The following is a 19411-nucleotide window of genomic DNA, read 5'->3' on the forward strand; positions in this document are numbered from 1 at the left end:
TTTTTTAATTGAAGTATAGTTGATTTACAATATTATGTTAGTTTCAGGTGTACAACACAGTGATTCAATATTTTTATAGCTTATATTCCATTTAAAGTTATTACAAAACATTGGCTATGTTCCCTGTGCTGTACAATACATCCTTGTCGCTTATTTATTTTATACACAGTAGTTTGTGCCTCTCAGTCCCCAACCCCTGTTTTGCCCCTCCTTCCCTCTCCCCACTGGTAACCACTAGTTGATCTCAATATCTGTGTGTCTGTTTCTGTTTTACTATATTCATTTCTTTGTTTTATTTCGTAGATTCCACATATAAATGATAACATACAGTATTTGTCTTTGTCTACACTGCTTCAATTTTTAAATACAGACTTTTTTCTTTAATGTTTCTTTTTTTATCAAGGTATAATTGATATACATTATATTGGTTTCAGGTGTGTAACATGATTCACTATTTGTAAACACTGTGAAGTGATTACCTTAATAAGTCTAGTTAACACCTGTCATCATACACAATTACAGAATTTTTTTCTCTTGTGATGAGAATTTAAAAAATTTTAAAGTTAGCAACTTTCAAGTATGCAATACAGTATTATTAACTATAGTCATCAATGCTGTACATCACTATAACTTATTTATTTTATAACTGGGAGTTTGTGCCTTTTGACTCCCTTCTATTTTGCCCCCCCCCCCCAGCCCTTTGCTTGTGGCAACCACAAATAAACTGTTCTCTGTACCTATGAGTTTTTTTTTTTAGATTTTACATATAAGTGAGATCATATAGTATTTGTCTTTCTCTGCCTGACTTACTTCACTTAGCATGATCCCTCTAGGTCCATTCATGTTGCTATAAATGGCAAGATTTCATCCTTTTTTATGGCTGAGTAATATTCCATGGACACTTAGGTTGTTTCCCTATCTTGGCTATTGTAGATACTGCTGCAATGAACGTGGGGGAGCATGTATCTTTTCTAGTTAGTGTGTTCATTTTCTTTGGATAAATACTCAGAAGTAGAACCACTGGATCATATGGTAGTTCTATTTTTAATTCTTTTTTTAAGAATTTGGGGATTAAAAAAATATATATTTATTTGGCTGTGCCAGGTCTTAATTGCAGCATGTGGGATCTTCCTTGCAGCAGGCAGGCTCTTTCAGTTGTGAAATGTGGGATCTAGTTCCCCCATCAGGGATCGAACCTGGGCCCCCTGCATTGGGAGCGTGGAGTCTGTAGTCTTAACCACTGGACCACCAGGGAAGTCCCTATTTTTAATTTTTTGAGGAACCTTCATACCATTTTCCGTAGTGGCTGCACCAATTTACATTCCTACCAACAGTGTAGGAGAGTTTCCTTTTCTCCAGATCCTCACTAACACTAATTATTTCTTCTCTTTTTGATGACAGCCACTCTAACAGATGTGAGGTGATGTCTCACTGTGGTTTTGATTTGCATTCCCTTAATAATCACTTAATGATTAGTGATGTTGAGCAACTCTTCATGTCGTTTTTTGCCATCTGTTTGCCTTCTTTACAAAAATGTCTATTCAGATCCTCTGTCCGCTTTTTAATTGGAAGGATTTTTTTTCTTTTGCTATTAAGTTGTATGAGTTCTCCATTTTTTTTTTTTTTTTTTTTTTTGCGGTACGCGGGCCTCTCACTGTTGTGGCCTCTCCCGTTGCGGAGCATAGACTCCAGACGCGCAGGCTCAGCGGCCATGGCTCACGGGCCCAGCTGCTCCGCGGTATGTGGTATCTTCCCGGACCGGGACACGAACCCGTGTCCCCTGCATCGGCAGGCGGACTCCCAACCACTGCGCCACCGGGGAAGCCCCTACATGTGTTTTGAATATTAACCCCTTATCAGATACATGATTTGCAAATCTTTTCTCCCATTCAGTAGGTTGCCTTTTCATTTGTTGATGGTTTCCTTTGCTGTGCAGAAACTTTTTAGTTTGATGTAGTCTAAATACAAACTTAAATGAATTAAAATGGGGCAAAATTAACAATTTTCCTCAGCTGGACTCACCACATTTCAAGTGCTCAGCACCCAACCTATCATTCCAGTATTGTCTGGAACATAGACTGTACACCCAGGAAGTATATGTCCTTTTTACCTAAGCCCAAGGGAACTATTTGTCAGTTTTCAAACAGTTTCAACATTTCCTGCCTCACAATTTTTACTTTGCTATTGCCTCTGACTTAAAAATCCTTTTCACCCCTGCTTGTAAAAATCGTTTTCATCCTTCAAGGGTCAATTAAAATGCGAGATCCTCACAGCCAAAGGAAAGACATTTGAAGATTATGCATGTTATGGTACTCCATTCTATCTTGAATTTTAGATATCTAGGTTGAAACTCCATGGGAGCATGATCTGGTTTGGGTTTTCTGGTCTGGTCTAGAATAGAATAGGGTTCCAATACATGTTAGTTGAATCAATGAATGGTTGTATGTTGATTTTAATTTTTTTTAAAAGAAGATTAATTAATTAATTTTGCAGCATGTGGGATCTTTGTTGCGGCATGAGGGATCTTTTAGCTGTGGGTGTGGACTTCTTCCCCGACCAGGGATCGAACCCGGTCCCCCTGCATTGGGAGTGCGGAGTCTCACCCACTGGACCACCAGGGAAGTCCCGTTGTATGCTGAAGTTGTAGAAATATGTGGAAATTGCCAGGTGATGGAAAAACTGATGAAGTCCTTTCAGAGAGATGTAGGATCAAGGCAATGGAACAACAGTAAGAACAGGTTCAAATTTAACTGAAGCATTGCTTCCTCTAGAACCTTTCCTGATTCCTCAGTCTGCTCCTGCATATTTTAATTGTCCTCCTTGTCTGTCTCCCTCATTCACATTTCCCTTAAGAGTAGGGATTTTGGACTTCCCTGGTGGTGCAGTGGTTAAGAATCCGCTTGCCAATGCAAGGGACACAGGTTCGAGCCCTGGTGTGGGAAGATCCCACACGCCACGGAGCAACTAAACCTGTGAGCCACAACTACTGAGCCCGCACACCGCAATGAAGAGTAGCCCCCACGCGCCGCAACTAGAGAAAGTCCGCGCGTAGCAACGAAGACCCAATGCAGCCAAAAATAAATAAATTAAAAAATTAAAAATAAATAAATAAAGTAGGACTCCTGTTTAAAAAAAAAAAGAGTAGGGATTTTTTTTCTTTTCTCCAGTCTCGGCTCCACATAAGGCTGGACATGTGAATAAACAACTGAATGAATGAATGAACAAATTAAAACTTATCAGTACGAGTTCCTATTTGCTTGAGGAAGAGCATAGTCATGTTTCCTGACCACACAAACAGGACAAGGCTGGCAGTGAAAGTAAACTCAGTGAGTACATGAACGCATAACCAATTATGTGGGGTTCTTTACACACCTGAGAGCGATCACTGAAGATATAATATAGCACTGCTGCAAGACTAAACCACGGACTATTGTGCTCATAACGGACCTGCTAAAATCAGTCCACGTGGTATGATGAAAATCAGTCCACATGGGACAAAATATTGACATCAGGATTGCTTTGGAAAATCTGGGGAATCGGGTCATTATGTTGATTTTAGAGTTCTCACCAACAGTCTGTAATTTTTTTAAAAATAAATATATGTATTCTTTAATTTTTGGCTGTGTTGGGTCTTTGTTGCTGTGCACGGGCTTTCTCTGGTTACGGCAGCGGGGGCTACTCTTCGTTGTAGTGTGCGGGCTTCTCATTGCAGTAGCTTCTGTTGTTGTGGAGTACGGGCTCTAGGCACGCAGGCTTCAGTAGTTGTGGCTCGTGGGCTCTAGAGCGCAGGCTCAGTAGTTGTGGCACACCGGCTTAGTTGCTCTGAGGCATGTGGGATCTTCCCGGACCAGGGCTCGAACCTGTGTCCCCTGCATTGGCAGGCGGATTCTTAACCACTGCACCACGAGGGAAGCCTCTGTAATTTTTTAAACTTTTAAAGTTTGTAAGTGCTTAGCACAAAAAAGATTTGATGTTTGTTGTATTGATTACAGAGCACAGATAGACACAATATTCTTCTTTTTTTTTTTAAATAATAAGTTTCAATAGGACTTTAAACCTGCCATCTGTAGGCCCTTTCATTTTATCGTAGCCACTTTTGTCACTCAGATGCATTAAAACATTGTCTATAGTTTTAACAGCTGATGTCTTAATGTTGACCAAAATTCTTTTTGAATTTCATTTAAAGAAATTTTTGTTGGGACTTCCCTGGTGGTGCAGTGGTTAAGAATCTGCCTGCTAATGCAGGGGACACGGGTTTCGAGCCTTGGTCCGAGAAGATCCCACATGCCACGGAACAACTAAGCCCATGCACCATAACTACTGAGACTGTGCTCTAGAGCCTGCAAGCCACAGCTACTGAGCCCTCGTGCCACAACTACTGAAGCCCGCATGCCTAGAGCCTGTGCTCCACAACAAGGGAAGCCACCACAATGAGAAGTCCGCGCACTGCAACGAAGAGTAGCCCCCGTTCACCGCAACTAGAGAAAGCCGGCACGCAGCAACAAAGACCCAATGTGGCCAAAAATAAAAAAAGAAATTAAAAAAAAAAAAAAGAAATTTTTGTTTTTGCCTAGTATCACTAGTCTCCAATGCCAGGATCCGTTGGGGCTGTGACTCACAAGAAGGGTAGCACTGGTTGCACAGCAGCCGGCTCCTGAGAGCCAGTTGTGCACACTGCTTCCCAGCTCTGTGTTCAGTGAAATCACGCAGGTAGCTAGACATCTATCACAGTGTGGGTATTTACACCATGGAAATTGGCAAATGCTACAATCAGATTTTTTTTCTTTTTCCTTCTTTCTTTCTTTTTTTTTTTTAAGCCCAGAATCCTAACCACTAGGCCACTAGGGAACTACATTTTTTTTCTTTCCTTCTTTCCATTTTTTTTTTTTTTTTTTTGCGCAGTATGCAGGCCTCTCACTGTTGTGGCCTCTCCCGTTGTGGAGCACAGGCTCTGGACGTGCAGGCTCAGCGGCCTAGCCGCTCTGCGGCATGTGGGATCTTCCCGGACCAGGGCACGAACCCGTGTCCCCTGCATCGGCAGGTGGACTCTCAACCACTGCGCCACCAGGAAAGCCCCCATTTTTTTTTTTTTTAGAAGCACTGATTTAACAGTGACTCCACTGAAAGTAAATAAGGCTTCTTAGAGAAATAGCTGATTCCATACCTGGGGCTAAGAGATAGATAAGGCTGGAACACCTTACTGTGTCAGGAAGCATAGAAGTTTTCAAAGATCAATGTAGCCATGTCAGAAGGACACAGGAGCCAATTTAAAAGGGACTCCTACTGGCCAAAGTTACGATAATTTGGGCATCTAAAAGAGAATACTGTCTGAGGTTAACATATTGTAAAGCTAAAAAATCCATAATGATACCAAAAGTAAGAAAAAGGTAACATCAAGTAGTCTGAAACGAAAGTGAATAGAACGTATTTCCGCTAAATCTTATTATTCAATCATATTTTTTAAAATAAAGAAATAAATTTATTTATTTTTGGCTGCATTCCTTCTTTGTTGCTGTGCGGGCTTTCTCTAGCTGCGGCGAGCAGGGGCTACTCTTCATTGCGGTGAGTGGGCTTCTCATTGCAGTGGCTTCTCTTGTTGTGGAGCACGGGCTCTAGAGTGCAGGCTCAGTAGTTGTGGCACGTGGGCTTCAGTAGTTGTGGCTCATGGGCTCAGTAGTTGTGGCTCGCAGGCTCTAGAGCGCAGGCTCAGTAGTTGAAGCCCGGCACTGTTGTTTCTTGACTGCTCCTCTCTTGTCTCTGCATCTCTTCCCTTCCCTGATTAACAAGTGTTTGAACCTGATCTCTAGTACTCAGGGAAAGTCAAGAAACGGGGGACACAGAAAGGCTTTCATGCTCAGGGGCCCCATAGGGTCCTGCTCAGTTTCAGTCCCACAGATTAAAGGCTCAGTCTCACAAGACTGTCCCCACGTCAGCTGCCAATTGAAAGTCTGAGTTGTTACTTGTGCTTCCGAATGACTGTCTGTAAATTGGAGGCTCCTATCACCCGTTTCCTGGGTTCAATCAATGTGCCATACTGGCTCACAGAATTCAGAGAATGTTTACTTACATTTACCAGTTAACTACACAGGATATTATAAAGTATTCAGATGAAGAGTGTCACCTACAAATTGGCACTTGCCATCTACCTCTACAAGGATCAAATTATGAGCCGCTGCAGGTGCTGACCTTTAACAGCCCCCTGAAAGGAGTTCAGGGTGGAGAGCAGAAATGAGGCACTCTGTGCTCTGGGAAGAAAACTGGCAGAACAGGTCTTCAGATAGTTAGATATTTTCAGGAGCCGATTTTATGAGCCCAATTCTTGCATCTCCTCATACCTAGAAAAGCACTAAAATCCTTCATGGTGACGTCTGCCCCTCGTGACTAGCAGAAACATTCTGCCAAAAAGTACGTGCTGGATTGCATGTACTTACCCTTCACCAAAATCATATACATACTGACCTTCCTCCTCACCTCTTTGGAGCAGTTTCTCAGAGCTATCTGAAATGCTGTCTCCCAGGCTATAGTCCTCATTTTGCCCCAAATCAAACTTAACTCACAACTCTCACCTTGTGCATTTTTTTTTCTGTCAACAAGAGGTACATAGATAGGGCAAGGTCTGGAAAGATCCTAAGAGCAGAAACCTCTGTCTGCATGGAACTGGGATGCACCACACTCTCCAAATATGGAAATGATCATCAACCTGGAAACTCATCAAATCTCTTTGTTCCAGAGTTTTGTTTTGCTTTTTTTTTTGGCTACGTTGGGTCTTCGTTGCTGCACACGGGCTTTCTCTAGTTGCGGCGAGTGGGGTCTGCTCTTTGTTGTGGTGCACGGGCTTCTCATTGCAGTGGCTTCTCTTGTTGCGGAGCATGGGCTGTAGGTGCACGGGCTTCAGTAGTTGCAGCTTGTGGGCTCTAGAGTGCAGACTCAGTAGTTGCAGCATGCGGGCTCAGTAGTTGTGGCGCACGGGCTTAGTTGCTCTGCGGCATGCGGGATCTTCCTAGACCAGGGCTCGAACCCGTGTCCCCTGCATTAGCAGGCAGGTTCTTAACCACTGCGCCACCGGGGAAGTCCCTGTTCCAGAGTTTTTGTACAGTTTAACGTGTAGCTCCTCCTTGCCGAGGTCAGTGGGTAGTGCTAAAAGTGTTAACCCTCTAATCGTTGGGTCTCTCTGGTGACCAGCCCCATCTTTAGGCTATCCGGGGGCCGCACCCTGAATCACTTCACTGGCATAAATTTAGGTGTGTCCCAACGGGCTCCTTATGAATAACAGACATTCCTACCAGTCAGGAAATTCCAAGGGTTTTAGGAGATTTTATGCCAGCCACGGAGACAAAGACCAAGTATATTTCTTATTAAATCACCCAGCCTTAGAAAACAAATACAAATGGTTATTTAAATATTTATAAGTAGTTAGGTATAGTTGAAACATAAAGGTATATGTGGGAGAAGAGCAGAAAAAAGACTGACTCTTAGGCAAGGGAATATATGTGGTTTCTAAGAGCAAAGACTTCGGAGCCAGAGTGCCTAGGTATAAATCTGGTCGATATCACTTACCAGCTATGTGTGTCAGCCTAGGCAAGTTATTTTCTCATTTAATAAAATGGATTCTTTGTGTCTATCAGACTCATTAGTAGTTAATGCATGTTAACTGGTATGGTGGTCGTTTTCCTTAAGTGGCTCAGTTTAACATAGTGTTTAATAAATGTGTATTAAATAAATTATATAGTATAGATGAAAAGAATCTGAAATCTTTCTAAAAATTAGTAATGTTAAAACTTAATTCTAGGGGCTTCCCTGGTGGCGCAGTGGCTGAGAGTCCGCCTGCCAATGCAGGGGACACGGGTTCGTGCCCCGGTCCGGGAAGATCCCACATGCCGCACAGCGGCTGGGTTCGTGAGCCATGGCTGCTGAGCCTGCGCGTCCGGAGCCTGTGCTCCGCAACGAGAGGCCACAACAGTGAGAGGCCCGCATACCGCAAAAAAAAAAAAAACTTAATTCTGACAGTCAGAGGTCCCTTTTTATTTTATAGTAGCCGTAACTTCAAGGCCTTGAACTTTTTGAGATTCTAAGAAATATAACTTTAAAGACTCCTGGCCCTGATAGAATTTTTCATATTCTCAGGGATATACACTTTCTAAGAATACTTAAAATTACATCCACTTAAATTTAGGGTATTACCTTTGCCTTTGACTTGAGGCTATATTTCGAAAATCATTCTACCAACATCCTCCTTGAGTCAGAAAATGCCTTCTAACTGGTACATTTACGTTTAGTTGTTTTTGTATTGTTCATGAATAAAATATATGAGTAAATATGATTGAATAGGGACTTCCCTCGTGGCTTAGTGTTTAAGAATCCACCTGCCAATGCAGGGGACACGGGTTCGAGTCCTGGTCCGGGAAGATCCCACATGCCGCAGAGCAACTAAGCCGGTGTGCCACAACTACTGAGCCTGCGCTCTAGAGCCCATGAGCCACAACTACTGAGCGTGCGTGCTGCAACTACTGAAGTCCGCGCATCGCAACGTAGGGTAGACCCCACTCGCCGCAACTAGCGAAAGCCCGTGCGCAGCAACGAAGACCCAATGCGGCCAAAAAAATAAATCAATACAATAAATAAATTTAAAAAAAAAATAAAGAAACAACAGTGTTGCCTTGGGAAAGGATCCTGGCTCCGCCTCAAGGGATACACATAACAATATCTTTGAGCTCTTCTGAAAACCCCAACAAATGGAAGATGTTAACTACTTGACGAAGTAGTCTTCATTCCAGAGAGGAGGTCACAGTTTTATATCCTCGAGAATCACAGGTCATCAGGAGACAATCTGAGGCCAGATTAAGGGATGCAGGCCCTGCACACACCCTGATCCTTTATCAGCAACTCCACCCTTGAAGCATTGCTATAAAACTCCTCACCAAATCCCCCTAGGTTGGGACACACAGTTTTTGAGGCACGAGCCCACTGTGACGCCCTTTGCCTGGCAAAGCAGCAAAGCTACTCTTTTCTACTTCACCCAAAAGTCTGTCTCCGAGATTCCGTTCGGCACTGGTGCAGAGGCCAAGCTTTCGGCACCAGGATCTGATGCTAGGATCAAGTAGACAGTGTCAGAATTCAGTTAAATTGGTAGGGTACCCAGTTAGTGTCAGCTGAGAATTGGAGAATTGCTTGGTGATGTGGAAAAACACACATCAGAGGTTGCCATAACATTACACCAGACTGGGTGGCTCAAACAACAGAAATGTATTTTCTAGCAGTTCTGGAGGCTGGAAGTTCAAGATCAAGGTGTTGACAGGTTTGGCTTCTCCAGAGGCCTCTCTCCTTGACTTGGAGATGCCAGCTTCTTGCTGCGTCCTCATACAGCCTTTTTCCCTGTGTGCACGCATCCTTGGTTAACTCTTTTTGAGGGTCTAAATTTCCTCTTATGAGGACATCAGTCAAACTGGATTGGGGCTCACCCTGAGACTCTCATTTTAACTCCAAAACCTCTTTAAAGGCTGTCTCTCCTAATACAATCATATTCTGAGGTACTGGGAGTTAAGACTTCAACATGAACTTTGGAGAGACAATCGAGTTCATTATATCATGCTTCTGTTGGAGACTCATTCTTTTGTCCTCTTCTATCTTGAATATCCTTGCCAACTGGCTAACTCCTGGTCAAGATCTAAGTAGATGTAATTTCCTTTGTGCCATAATCTATCTCAAAAATACCTATGTATATCCTTAGGACTGCTGAATATCTAAACAAGCTATAGCCTAATTAGCAAATTATATAACATGATTATAGAAAAGATAAAGGTAGTGATTCATAGAAGTCTCAAAAGAAGGTCCCTTAGATAAGAAAATTATTTTAGGGATGTAGGTGGGTGGGACTTCATAAAATTGATTTTAGGTGATCCAAGTTCCTTTATTTCCCAAGAATCAGTTCTTAAAATATTCAAAGATCACAAATATACTAGCATCCTTGAAGCTTTTTAAATGATAAAGCATAAAGCCAATATAAAAAATATAAAATCGGTTTTTTGTCTGTTTAGATGGCACCATTCATCTCTGAATCTCTGTCTAATCAGTCAACCAGCTCTCTCTGTTTGACATTAAAACACAAACAAACAAATAAAAACTCTAGTAATAGTCTAGGCTAGTCTGCTTTATTGGTAAGCACATACTGTTGAGGATTTGTTATCCTTACTCATTAATGTTACAGCCTATACTCCTAATCTAAATAGGTGTCTTGAAATGTATGCTTTTGGTCAATATTTTATGTCTTAGAACATCTGTTTTTATATATTTAGGTCTGTTGTTAATTTTAAACTGGGTATAGTAATCCCCCTTATCTGTGGGAGATATGTTCCAAGACATCTAGTGAATGCTTAAAACTGTGAATAGTACCGATCCCTCTGTATACTGTGCTCTTTCATATACATACATATGTGTATACAGTGTGCGTACGATAGACAAAGGCATGATTCACTCCCTGGGTGGGACGGAGGTGGACAACACAAGATTTCATCATGCTACTCAGAACAGCACACAATTTTAAACTTACGAACAGTTTATTTTTGGAATTTTCTATTTAATACCTTCAGGCTGCAGTTGACCATGGGTAACTGAAACCTCAGAAAGCAAAAAAGCAAATAAAGCAAAAAACACCAAATAAAGCTAAGTGTATTTAGCATATACAAGTCTATTACCATACCATGCCAGATTATTGTGTGTATTACTTAATATATTCTGAATATCTCAAAAAGTGATGAATAAATGTTTTTGAGAGAGTTGAATAAATAAATGGCAATTTCTAGAGAGTAATTTCTCAGGATTTGACTAGGACTGAGCATAGTTTTAATTGTTTTTATAGCCTGACTGTCTCTAAAAGGGATATGTTAACAAACGAAAGAAGAGTGGCCTGTATAGCTGATTCACTTTGCTGTACAGCAGAAACAGACACATTATAAAGCAACTACACTCCAATAAAAATTAATAAAAAAAAGAAGAGTGGTCCTGTATTTCTTAAACAAAAATACTCATTTGATGATGGAAACAGGTGGTTAAAGTTTGATATTACTCACCACTAAGACGATTAGTTCCCTCCAGACTCATTCTATAAGTCCAGCATTACCCTAATACCAAAACTAGACCAGGACATTACAAGAAAAGACAGCTACAAACCAATATTTCTCATGAACATAGATACTAAAATCCTTAAAAAAATATTACCAAAATTTCATAAAACAATGAATAGAAATAATCATACATCATGACCACCTGGGATTTATCCCAGGTATGCAAAGCTGCTCAGTATTTGAAAATCAATGTACTCCATCACATGAACAGGCTAAAAAAGAAAAATCACATGATCATATCAATAGATACAGGAAAAGTACTTGACAAAATCCAAAGCCTATCATGATAAAAACTCTAAGTGAAGTAGGAACAGAGGAGAACTTTCTTAACTTGATAAAGAACATCTACAAAAAAACAAATCAAAACAAAAAAACCATGTAGCTAACAACATACTTAAATGGTTGAGAAACTCAAAGCTTTCCCACTAAGATCAGGAACAAGGTAAGGTTGTCTCCTCTCACAACTACTATTCAACATTGTTCTAGAAGTACTAGCTAATGTAATAAGACAAGAAAAGGAAATAGAAGGTATATAGATTGAGAACGATGAAATAAAACTGCCTTTGCTTGAACGTGACATGATCGTCCATGCAGAAAATCCAAAAGAATTCACAAAAAAATTTCTATAACTAATAGACAATTATTGCAAGGTTGCAAGATACAAGGTTAATATACAAAAGCCAATCACATTCTTATATACGAGAAATAAAAAAGTGGAATTTGAAATTTAAAAAGCAATACCATTTATATTAGCATCCAAAACAGTAAATAACTAGATAAAAATCTAACAAAATATGTACCAGACCTATATGAGGAAAACTACAAAACTCTGATGAATGAAATCATAGAACTAAATAAATGGAGAGGTAGTATACGTTCATGGATAGGACGAATCAATATTACCAAGATGTCTGTTCTTATCAACTTGGTCTGTAGATTCAGTGCAATCCCAATCAATATCCCAGCAAGTTAATTTTTGGATATTGAAAAAGTGATTCTAAAGTTTATATGGGGCTTCCCTGGTGGTGCAGTGGTTAAGAATCCGCCTGCCAAACGCACAGGCGACACGGGTTTGAGCCCTGGTCCGGGAAGATTCCACGTGCCATGGAGCAACTAAGCCCGTGCACCACAACTACTGAGCCTGCACGCCACACCTACTGAAGCCTGCGCACCTAGAGCCCATGCTCCACAACGAGAAGCCACTGCAATGTGAAGCCCACACGCTGCAGCAGAGAGTAGCCCCCACTCGCAACTAGAGAAAGCCCGTGTGCAGTAAAAAAGAGCCAATGCAGCCAAAAATAAATTAAAAGAAAAAAAATCCTAAAGTTTATATGAAGAGGCAAAAGACCCAGAATAGACAACACAATACTGAAAAAGAAGAAAAAAGTTGGAGGACTGACACTACCTACCCAAATTCAAGACTTACTGTAAAGCTTCAATAATCAAGACATTGTGGTACTGGTGAAGGAATAGACAAATAGATCAATGGAACAGAACAGAGAGCCCAGAAATAGAACCACATGAATATATATAGTCAAATGATTTTTGACAAAGAAACAAAGGCAACAAAATGGAGCAGAGACAGTCTCCTCAACAAATGGTGCTAGAACAGCAGGACATACACACACACACAAATTAATCTAGACACAGACCTTACACCTTTCACAAAAAAAAATTAACTCAAAATGGATCATAGGTCTAAATATAAAACGGAAAACTATAAAACTCTTAGAAGATAACAGAGAAGAAAACCCAGATGACCTTGGATATAGAGATACCTTTTTAGGTACAGAACCAAAGGCACAATCCATGAAAGCAATAATTGGTAAGTTGGGCTTTATTAAATTAAAAATTTCTGCTTTCCAAAAACACTGTCAAGAGAATGAGAAGATAAGCCACAGATTGAGAGAAAATATTTGCAAAAGACACATCTGATAAAGGACCATTGTCCAAAATATACAAAGAACTCTTAAAACTCAACAAGAACACAACTAAATGTTCTTTAATCATAAAAAAACCCTCAACAATAATAAAACAAACAACCTGATTAAAAACTATGCCAGGGCTTCCCCGGTGGCGCAGTGGTTAAGAATCCACTTGCCAATGCAAGGGACATGGGTTCGAGCCCTGGTCCAGGAAGATCCCACATGCCGTGGAGCAACTAAGCCCATGCGCCACAACTACTAAGCCTGCGATCTAGAACCCGAGTGCCACAACTACTGAGTCCAAGCACCAAAACTACTGAAGCCTGCGTGCCTAGAGCCCATGCTGTGCAACAAGAGAAGCCACCACAATGAGAAGCCCGCACACCGCAACAAAGAGTAGACCCCGCTCGCCGCAACTAGACAAAGCCCGCACACAGCAACGAAGACCCAACGCAACCAAAAATAAATTAATTAATTAAAAAAAATAGGCCGAAGACCTTAACAGACACCCCACCAAAGAAGATATGTTGATGGCAAATAAGCATTTGAAAAGATGCTCCACTCATATGTCATAAGGGAAATGCAAATTAAAACAATGATGAGATACCACTACACACCGATTAGAATGGTCATTGAAACACTGACAATACCAATTGCTGGCAAGGATGCGGTGCAATAGGAACTCTCATTCATTGCTGGTGGGAATGCAAAATGGTACGGCAACTTTGGAAGACAGTTTGGTAGTTTCTTACAAAACTAAACATACTCTTACCATATAATCCAGCAATCTCACTCCTTGGTATGTATCCAAAGAAGTTGAAACTTATGTCCACACAAAAACTTGCACACAGATGTTTATAGCAGCTTTACTCATAATTGCCAAAACTTGGAGGCAACCAAGGTATCCTCCAATAGGTGAATGTATAAACAAACTGTGGTACATCCAGACAATGGAATGTTATTCAGCACTAGAAGGAAATGAGCTATCAAACCAGGAAAAGACATGAAGGATCTAAGGATCCTTCCCTAATGCATCCCTAATGCATGTTAATAAACTAAAGACGCCAATCTGAAAAGGCTACGTACTGTATAATTCCAACCCTATGACTTTCTGCAAAATGCAAAACCATGGAGACAGTAAAAAGATCACTGGTTGCTGGTGGTTGAGAATGGGTGATGAGAGGAGGGATGAATAGTTGCAGCACAGAGGTTTTTAAGGGCAGTGGAAATATTCTATATGATACTGTAATGATGGATACATGTCATTACCATTTGCCCCAATCCATAGAATGTACAAGACCAAGAATGAACCGTAATGGGAAGTCTGGATCTTGGGTGATTGTGATGTGGCCATGTACACTCATCAATTGTAACAAGTGTACCACTCTGGCGGGAGATGTTTTTAATGGGGGAGGCTATGCATTTGTGAGGGAAGAGAGTGTATGGAAAAAAAATCTCTGTACCTTACTTTTAATTTTGCTTTAAACCTCAAACTGCTCTAAAAAAAAAAAAATCTTAAAAAAAAATTACCAATTCCCTATACAAGCAATTTTATCCAATCTTGAAAGCAGAAGCTGTGCTCATTTCATTTCATATCTCTTCCTCCAACACCATTTCCATCACCCTGTCAATACTTGGCACAGTTCATTATTTAGAGTATTTTGGAGGAATTAAATAATTTCACTTTGGAGGAAGACAGTTCTGTATGGAAGAGAATGTCCTGATTGGACATAAACTCTTATTGGTAAACCACAATGCCAACTAGAAGTTTATAATCTGTCTCTCGTCAATTTCACCAACACAACTCACCTCTTAAGCCCTACCTAATCAGTTAACTAGGCTTGCTCCTTGTCAATTTTTAAATGAAATTCAATTATTAATTTCTATTGAACAATTAATTCATAAGAATGTCTTATGAAAACAACAATGAACTTTGCTCTTTAATACCATACCCCAAAGTTCTTTGAACATATGCCCTTATTTAGTACTGTCTCTTCAGAAACTTCATTTCATGCTTTTAAGTCTGTCGTCAATGCGAAGTAATTTTTTTTGGATCAAGTACTGTTTTTTTTTTCTTTTGGCCACACCCCATGGCTTGCGGGATCCTAGTTTCCCAACCAGAGATTTAACCTGGGCCCACAGCAGTGAAAGCGAGGAGTCCTAACCACTGAACCACCAGGAAACTCCTTGGATCAAGTACTCTTGAATACTTGCAGAAATTAAATTGATTCTACCATACCATAGCATCATGTTTATTATACTTATTGCTAATAATCAATAATAAGTCAGAATATGCTCTAAACAATAGTGAGGAAGATAAATAGGTCATTATAGTTGACAAAGGCAGAGCTGAAGAAAAAGGAGGAACCAGGTTACTAAGAGGGGGAAGTGAGTGTCTATGTCACAATTCAAACCAAGGAAAAAAAAAAAACAAAACCCACTACCTTATACAACAACTGCCCACAATTCAGCCCCAAACTCTCCCCAGTGCCAACAGACACCGCACCAAAGATATTAAATGGAAAGTTCCAGGAATAATTCATAAGTTTAAAACTGCATGCTGCTTTGAGTAGCATGATGAAATCTTGTGTCATCCCTCTCCGTCCCACCTGGGGAGTGACATGCTAGACTAATTCTGAAAGCAAGCAGCACAGAGAAAAACCTCTGGGTTTATACAGAGAGACCCTCTCCAGTGTTTTCATAACTGGGCTTCTTCCAGGATTAGAGCCAAAAGAGACTCTCTCTCCTTGCTGAGCACCTGAGCGCTCCCCTGAAATGATCACCCACCACTGAAGCAGAAGCTCCTCTCTGACACCTCCCCTTACTGCGCTGCCTTGGGCAGGAACACAAATATCCTCCTCACTCACTGTTTACCTTTTTTTTTTTTTTTTGCGGCACGTGGGCCTCTCCCCGCTGTGGAGCACAGGCTCCGGACACGCAGGCTCAGCGGCCATGGCTCATCCCGCGGCATGTGGGATCTTCCCGGACCGGGGCACGAACCCGTGTCCCCTGCATCGGCAGGTGGACCCTCAACCACTGCGCCACCAGGGAATCCCTGTTTACCCTTTTTTAACACCCAGCAGAGACTTGGCACTATTAAGCTACCTATTTCCTCTTATTATCAACACTAGGACGAACAGGTAAAGTGAGAGAACAATTGCAATGTAGTGTAGTTGACTGGGCAGAGGATTAGAAGTCAAAAGAGTGAAATCTGAGTCCCACCTCTGGAACATGAAGAGTTGTTTAGACGTTTGAACTGGTCATTTAACTTCTCTATATCTCAATTTCAGTATTTAACTGGAGGTCATAATACCCAGCTCAAAGAATTTTTGGGATAAAGAAATCAGATAATGCAAGTGGAAAGAAACCTGATAAACTGTAAAGCCCCAGCAAACAGTCATTTATTCAGTCATTTATGCATTTTTCATCAACTGTTTATTGCATACCTACTGCATGCTAGCTACAGTTCTAGGCACAAGCTATATGAACGTCGCTAAGACAATGTCCCTCTCCTCATAGGGCTTAAAATTTAATGTAGAAGGCCTGTGAGAGGTTAATTTTATGAGCCACCTGGCTGGGCCATCATACCTAGATATTTGGTCAAGCATTACTCTGGATGTTTCTGTGAGGGTGTTTTGCTGTTGTTGTTTTGTTTTGTTTTTCCCCCGGCTGACAGCTTTATTGCTGTGGGGACGGGGACAGATGGCTCAGGAGCTCTTGGTGGGATGGGTCCGCTTCCTCGGCACCACCACAGGCTTCTGGCTGCGCAGGACGTTGCTGGCTCTGCAGAGGGCGGCCGTGCGCAAATCCGGGCGCTACTTGTTGTTTCGGATTATGTGCCAGATGCTGGTGAGGGTGGCCCGGGCGTTCTTGTTGATGTTGGTCCGCACGTAGGAGGTGGCCAGCTTTCGCGGGCTGGATCTCTGCTTCGTGACCGCCACGACCCCTTTGCCGGCCGCCGCCGGCTCCACACCCACAGTCTTGCGGTGAATGAGCTCATTGTAGCGGAAGAAGTTGCGGGCCTTCAGGTTATTGGGCTCGGTGCCGTACATCTGCCTCTTCCTCTTGATCAAGAAGCTGGAGCAGTTCTGCACGACCATCCATTGCAGATGCGCGGACATGGTGGCACCTCCTCTCGGTGCGACGGCCGGAGATGGAAAGAGGGGGGTGTTTGGGGATGAGATTTACATTTAAGTGATGGATTTCGAGTACAGCTGGTTGTCTTCCATAATGTGGGTAGGCCTTGTCTAATCAGTTGAAGACCTAAAAAGAACAAAGGAGGGACACCTTCCTCCCCACCCCAACCCGGTCCCCCGCAAGAAGAATTCTACCAGCAGACTGTTTCGGACTTCAGCTGCAACGCCAGCTTTTCTGAGGCTCTAGCTTGATGGCCCTTGTACTTGAACTGCAGCAATGGCTCTTCCTCGGTCTCCAGCCTGCCAGCCCACCCTGCAGATTTTGGACTTGCCAACTTCTATAATCACATGAAAAATCCCTCAGAAAAAATCTTTTTCTACATACAAGTGTCCCCTGCTTTTCGAAAGTACACTTTATGCCACTTCACTTTCATGAAAGATATACAAACATTAGTACCTGTTTTCAGTAACCAAAAGAAATCGGAAGAGGATTTGCACTTTTAGGGAAAAAGGTGAAAAGTGAAAACAGCATTAAGTAAGCATTTGTTTTGCAAGAGCCTTTATAGAGACAGCAGCCAGCCCCAGCTTTGAGAGTGGCACTGCAATTTCCTTCCCCAGGATTTACACTCAGCATTTCAGCGTCAAGCTGCCATAGCTTTGAACTACGATTCTGAGCATCTCTGCTTTGTCTTGATTTATTTTGTGCACCCGTTAGCAAGATGTGTCCTAAGGTAATTGCCTCTTTGTTTTATGCCATTTCAGCTTAAGAAAGGTTTCATAGGGTGGCTGTACTTCCGGATAACTGGGAAAACCTGTATTTACACATTCTATTGGTTCTGTTCCTTTGCAGAACCCTGACTAATACAGATTTTGGTACCAAGAAGTGGGGTGCTGCTATAACAAATACCTAAAAATGTGGGTAGAGGCTGGAGGAGTTTTGAGACACACGCTAGAAAAAGCCTAGATCACCAGGATGAAATTGTTGGTAGGAATATGAATGATAAAGGTGATTCTGGTGAAGTCTCAGATGGAAATGAGGAGCATGTTATTGAAAATTTGGGGAAAATTGATCCTTGTTATCAAGTACCAAAGAACTTGGTGGAATTGTGTTTTAGTGTTTTGTGGAAAGTAAACTTTGTGATAAAATAGGATATTTAGCTGAGGAGATTTCTAAGCAAACTGTTAAAGGTATGATTTCCCCTTGCTGCTTATAGTAATGTGAGAGGAGAGAAACAAAATGAAGGTGGAATTGTTAGGCAAAAAGGAACCAGAAATTGAGGATTTGGAAAATCCTCAGCCTATCCATATGGCAAAAAACAAGAAAGATTTCTCTGGAGAGGACACCGTGGGTATAGCTGGAAAATCATTTGATAAAGGGATTAGGAGTGAAATTCCTGGGTTTAATCAGCCATCTCAGCGGAGTCTAGCAATAGAGTTGGTGTTACACCAGCAGAAACACTGCCAGACTAGACTAAAAGGTGAAGAGATAAGACAAATTGAAGGAAGGCTATCAGACTTCTGAGATTCCACAGGATAGGGCAATCGATCTATCAACATGTGTTATCCTTTAAGGGAAGAATGACCCTGATTCATGATGGTATCATGGGAATGATATCAGAGAGCTGCCACTCCCACCACAGACCCAGAGCACACAGGCCATTAGGGCAAGGCTCTCTCTTCCTCAGTTTCAGTGGGTTCAGGCCAGTGGCCAGGGCTGAGGGAGCAACAGGGCCACCTCAGTGGGCCTGGAGGTCAGACACTGAGCCAATAAGAATTATTTTTGAGACTTAAAATTTAATGGAATATTGATTTCATGGATATGACAACAAAAGCACAGGCAACAAAACCAAAAATAAACAAATGGGACTACATCAAACTTAAAACTTTTGCTCATCAAAGGACACAATAACAGAGTGAAAAGGCAACATATGGAATGGGAGAAAATATTTGCAAATCATATATCTGATAAGGGGTTAATATCCAGATTATATAAAGAACTCATCAACAAAATAATCAAATAAACTGATTTAGAAAATGGGCCAAGGACACGAACAGATGTTTCTTCAAAGATGATATAAAAATGGCCAATAAGCATATGAAAAGATGCTAAACATCATTAATCATCAGAGGAATGCAAATTAAAACCACAATGAGATATCTCTCTTCACACTCATTAAGATGAAAAAAAAAAAGAAAGATAAGCTACCATCAAAAAAAAAGAAAAGGAAAG

At 41.4% G+C, this 19411-nt stretch overlaps 1 pseudogene; it reads right to left on the reverse strand.

The window, feature by feature from the left end:
• Positions 1-16752: 16752 nt before the first annotated feature.
• On the reverse strand, positions 16753-17166 carry LOC136130347 (large ribosomal subunit protein eL28 pseudogene; annotated as a pseudogene).
• Between the last annotated feature and the right edge of the window lie 2245 nt (positions 17167-19411).

Source organism: Phocoena phocoena, chromosome 11, assembly GCF_963924675.1.
Source record: "Phocoena phocoena chromosome 11, mPhoPho1.1, whole genome shotgun sequence".
Lineage (NCBI taxonomy): Eukaryota > Metazoa > Chordata > Mammalia > Artiodactyla > Phocoenidae > Phocoena > Phocoena phocoena.